The 5,488-nt window shown below is 60.2% G+C and overlaps 1 pseudogene; it reads left to right on the plus strand.

The window, feature by feature from the left end:
- Positions 1 to 1,070: 1,070 nt before the first annotated feature.
- Positions 1,071 to 4,168, plus strand: LOC125319325 (annotated as a pseudogene).
- Positions 4,169 to 5,488: the final 1,320 nt, after the last annotated feature.

Consider the following 5,488-nt stretch of genomic DNA (forward strand, 5'->3'; position numbering starts at 1 on the left):
TCCCGTGGGCTCCTGCAGACCCTGCTGCTCAAAGGCCCAGCCCTGCCTCCAATTTCAGGGGAAGAAAGAGGAAGAGTTTTGTCAGGGCTCAACCTGAAATAACATTTTGCCATTTCTGATTGTTATCCCAACATTGGAGAGGAACAGTATCTCTGTCCCTGCCCCCTGCTGGCCCTTGGAATGCACACATGAGCCCATGTATCCCTTCTGGTGAACCCATGTGGCCGCGTCAGTTTGAAAGGGCGGCTGTTGTTTCAATCTTGCATTTCTTGGCTTGTTACAGCCCCTCCTGCCTGTACTACAGCCTGTGCTTGAAGACACAAAACTGCCATCCTGGAGGAAAGGCATCAAAAGCTTGACAAAGGCTGAAGGGAACACTCTGATTACCCCTTTTCCCAAGAGGTTTCTTTAGCTGAAGTTGCTAAACAGGACCAGACTTGACACCGCGGCATGGGTTTGTGGTTGTTTTATTTCTCGGGTCCTCAGTCCTGCGTGGGACTCGGTAACCGGGTGCTGCAGAGGCTCCAGCAAGGCATCAAAGACGCCTGCCCTGCACCCAAACGTGGCGCAAGCTCTCCTCCAGCGCTGGCCGGTCTGCGGGGTGCTTGGACAAACACCAGCGGATCCGATGTTGGCACTCTGGGGAGAGAAGCCAGAAAGCGCCGGTCACTTGCAGAAGGCTCCTGCCCAGCTGCTCCCAGCACCTGCAGGGCCCGGGCCGTGCTGTGTGTGCTCAGAGCTGTGCCGGCCTCCCAGCTGACTCTGCCCTTTGCGGGACAGCGGCACGGCAGGACACGCGCCACCTCCTTCAGCCAAGCGGGCCACACCGACCCCGTGGTCACGGGCCGCCTCCTGCGGCCAGCCCTTGAGGGCAGATCAGCCTCCCGTGGAGCTGCGAGGGCCACGCTGGGCTGCACGGTGCCATCTGCCAAAGCCTGCCTTCTTGAGGCCGGACACCAACCTAGAGAGACCTGCTGCCAGAAGGAGAGCTGCCCCGACACAATGTCACGGTCCTCCTGGAAGGGCATGAAACGGGGAGCTGTCTGGTGGGCCGTTGGCCACTGGCAACCATGGAGGTGGCAGACATGGACACCGAAGAGGTGCAAGCGCCCCGGGGTCCAACCCAGAGGTTCACGGAGGAAGCGAGGAGCCCCTGTGGCTCCCAGGTCCTCCAGGCCTTGGGCGACCCCTCTCAAGCGGCCACGTGCTCCCACGAGCTCCCTGGACAGCTCCTGCAGCTGTGGCCTCCGCGTGGCAGTGGCCCAGGAACTGCAGGAACAGATGCTGCTGCTCTGGGCTCGCAATGGGACATGGGTGCCGCTCTACTCTGGGATGTGGCAGGCGTTGTGGAAAGAACTGGAGGAGCTGCTGATGCGAGGCCACCTGCCCTGCTGTGGCTCGTCCAGCTCCTCCAGGAGCCTCCATCCCTTCAAGAGGCTGCTCCCAGCAAGATTCTCCATCCCTGGGAGAGCCTCAACCCTTGCAAGGATGGCACACCATCAGAGACGTGCCATCCAGGCAAGAAGCTCAGGCTGTCAGAGATCCTCCATCCTGCCGGGAGCCTCCGCTATCTCTGACAGCCTCCATCCTGGAGCCAGCAGTTGCTGACCTACAGCTCCCAGGATGCTGTGCCAGCTGTGCCAGCTGGCAACAGCCCATGCCTGGTGGTGGAGACGACCTCCAAGAGACCCAGGAGGTTCGTCCATCTCCAGGAAGCTGCTCCGAGATGGCCACCGACTACCAGGAAGGCCTTTCTGGTAGCAGGTGAGATCTTCTGAGGAGCTGTCTGAGGCTCCCTCGGGGCTCTTGAGGGGCATCCCCAGGCCAGGCCAGGGCCCTTGAGAGCAGCCGAGTCCCTGGCTGTTTCCAGTGCTTCTGAGGCCACGGCTTCAAAAAACCCCTCTCTGGTTTGAAGCTGCTCCTGGCACCCCCCTGTGCGAGTCCTCGGGCTGTAGCCCCGGCTGTCCTCAACAGCAGAGTCCAGCCCACGACGCCGGGGACAGTGACGGTGCCGCCCTGCCCCGCTGCCCTCTGGCTCCTGCAGCCGCCTCTGCGTACTCCCCTGCCCCAGCTCTGCCACTCGCCAGCCCGACGGCTGCAAGGTGGTGACCGCTGCCCGGCGCGCAGCAGGAAGCAGGTCAGAGCAACGTGGCCCGCGGTGGCTCGGCCCGCTTCACTCGCGGGCACTTGGCCGGGGGGGCCCTGGGCGCAAGGCTGATGGCTCGGTCTCGGTTGCAGGGCAAAAGAAGAAGCTGCAGGAGCTGTACCAGCTGGGCCCGCAGCTGGGCAGCAGTGGCTTCGGCACCGTTTTCTCGGGCATCCGCCTCTCGGACAGGAGCCCGGTAAATGGCCGGGACGGCGGGGCGCGGGAGGAGGGCCAGGGGCGGGGCGGGGCAGGGCTTGAGCTCAGCCCCGTCTCTCGTGGGCTTGCAGGTGGCCATCAAACGTGTGGCCCGGGAGAGCGTCCTGCAGTGGTACGAGCTGGTGAGTGAGCGGGGCCACCATGACAGAGCGGGGCGCGGCGGGCAGGGATAAGGCCGGGGCCCTGAGGGCGGGAGGCGGCGCAGGGCGGGAGGAGCGGGCGTGGTCTCAGCATGCGAGCATCGCGGGCCTGGGGATGCCAAACACCGGTGGTGGGGCCCGGCAGGGGGACACTCCCCAAGCATCCCCTGGGCTGGAGGAAGCCCAAGCACCAGGGAGGCTGCCCAAGGGGGCACTGGGGCATCCCAGGCACGGGGCAGCTTAGCCACAGGGCAGCATCAGGCCTGCTGGAGGCACTGTCTCCTCCTCACAGCCCGACGGCACCCGTGTTCCCATGGAGATCGTGCTCATGGAGAAGGTGGGCTCTGGCTGCCACAACATCATCCAGCTGCTCGACTGGTTTGAGCTGCCTGACAGCTTCCTGCTGGTGATGGAGCGTCTGGAGCCATCGCAGGATCTCGTGGCCTTCCTGCTGGAGCAGGGGTTCCTGTGCGAGGAGATGGTGCGCTGGCTTTTCTGCCAGGTGCTGGAGGCTGTGTGGCACTGCACGGCCTGCGGCGTCCTGCACCGGGACATCAAGCCGGAGAACCTCCTCGTGGACCCGGAGAGTGGCGACCTGAAGCTCATCGACTTCGGTTGAGGCACCTTCCTCCAGGAGCAGGCCTTCATGCGATTTGCCGGTGAGCCCACAGGCCGGGCCCTGCTCCCAGTGCCAGGCACTGCACGGCCCCATTCCCTCCTGGGCTGTGGGGTGCGGCATTCAGGCGGCTGCCGGCTGCCCTTTGGCACGGGGCAGAGGCTGTGCCCCAGGAGCCGGCTGCCGGCCCTGCTGACAGAGGAGGGCTGCCAAAGCCAGGCCCCGGCCGCTCGGCTTGGCAGGCCCACAAGGGCTTGGGCTGCTCCACTGGCCTTGTTTGCCTTGCAGAATGGTTTCCTGGCTTTGGCCAATTGGCTAGGGGATGCCGGGTGGCCTCGGGGGGAAGTTGTGGCCACTGGTGCAGCCCCTGCTTCTGCCAGGAGGCTGGCACCAGGCTCTGGAAGCCAGCAGCCTGCGCCTGGACAGTGCCGCCTGTCTCCCCTAGGAACACACATGTACAGCCCACCCGAGTGGATCTGCCTTGGCTGCTACCACGGCCATTCGGCGACCATCTGGTCCCTGGGCGTGCTGCTGTACGTCATGGTCTGCGGGAACATGCCCTTCCAGGAGGACCGTGACATCGTGTCGGGGCAGCTCTTCTTCTGGCAGCAGGTCTCTCCAGGTTGGTGTCCGGCCTCAAGAAGGCAGGCTTTGGCAGATGGCACCGCGCAGCCCAGCGTGGCCCTCACGCAGCTCCACGGGAGGCTGATCTGCCCTCAAGGGCTGGCTTCAGGAGGAGGCCCGTGACCACGGGGTCGGTGTGGCCCGCTTGGCTGAAGGAGGTGGCGCGTGTCCTGCCGTGCTGCTGTCCCGCAAAGGGCAGAGTCAGCCAGGAGGCCGGCACAGCTCTGAGCACACGCAGCACAGCCCGGGCCCTGCAGGTGCTGGGAGCAGCTGGGCAGGAGCCTTCTGCAAGTGACCGGCGCTTTCTGGCTTCTCTCCCCAGAGTGCCAACATCTGATCCGCTGGTGTTTGTCCAAGCACCCCGCAGACCGGCCAGCGCTGGAGGAGAGCTTGCGCCACCCTTGGGTGCGGGACAGGCGTCTTTGATGCCTTGCTGGAGCCTCTGCAGCACCTGGTTACCGAGTCCCACGCAGGACTGAGGACCTGAGAAATAAAACAACCACAAACCCATGCCGGGGTATCAAGTCTAGTCCTGTTTAGCAACTTCAGCTAAAGAAACCTCTTGGGAAAAGGGGTAATCAGAGTGTTCCCTTCAGCCTTTGTCAAGCTTTTGATGCCTTTCCTCCGGGATGATAGTTCTGTGTCTTCAAGCACAGGCTGTAGTACAGGCAGGAGGGGCTGTAACAAGCCAAGAAATGCAACAGTGAAACAACAGCCGCCCTTTCAAACTGACGCGGCCACTTGGGTTCACCAGAAGGGATACATGGGCTCATGTGTGCATTCCAAGGGCCAGCAGGGGGCAGGGACAGAAATGCTGCTCAGCTGCCAAAGATGTGAGAAGAAGCAGAAGTGCCAAAACGTCATTTCAGGTCAAGCCCCAATGAACTCTTGCTCTTTCTTCCCCTCACACTGGCAGCAGACAAATGCAGCTTGGTCTGCCTGGATTCAGGGGACAGCGAATCGCGCCGCAACCGGGCCAGGAGACGCTTCAGAGACAGAATCAGAGAAGTGGGTATTTGCTTTATTCAGCGCGCCGGGTGTGTGGGGATCGCTCCTCCAAACACACACACCGGTGCTCCCTACAACACAGTATTATGGGTTAAATTATGAATATTCATCACATTCCTTGGGACAGGTGTGGTCATACAAATTATTTCTCGGAAGTCATTAATATCATTAGCATATGGGCCACGCATGTGCTGTGTGTCCTGGTGGTCGCACTGAGGAAGGCTCCTCTTCTTCCTCGGGGGTCTTTCTGATGAAGGCCAGTAGTCATCCTCACAGTGCACTTTTCACCTTTCTCCCTGGGCATGCGTAGTCCTTTGAGGAATGATTCAGCAGTCTCTGAGATAATCCTTGTCCCCTCTATCTTGACAAGATTAGGGTGAATTCAGCTTCTTAGGTTTTGTAATTAACATCTTCTGTCTGAACTAACATTTGCTGTCTCCCAATAGTTAATTTGTGCTTACATGAGTTAGTTATTGACTGCCCCTTCTTCAATCCCTCCTTTTCTTTGGTTATTTGTAATTCTTTACAAATCTTGCATGTCTTTAAAGTAAGAACCCTTCTCTATCTTATTTCTAAGTTTATGCTTGTGCCATTGAGCATAAGCATCGCGATTCCAAGTACTTAATATCATACAACAGTAACTACTAATACAAACACTAAGTAACAATGCAATAACAGAAATAGCTATTACAACCAATTGTTTAAGCCAGGATAAGTTGGGTAACCATGATGTAAGTT

This window comes from Corvus hawaiiensis, chromosome W (genome assembly GCF_020740725.1).
Source record: "Corvus hawaiiensis isolate bCorHaw1 chromosome W, bCorHaw1.pri.cur, whole genome shotgun sequence".
NCBI lineage: Eukaryota > Metazoa > Chordata > Aves > Passeriformes > Corvidae > Corvus > Corvus hawaiiensis.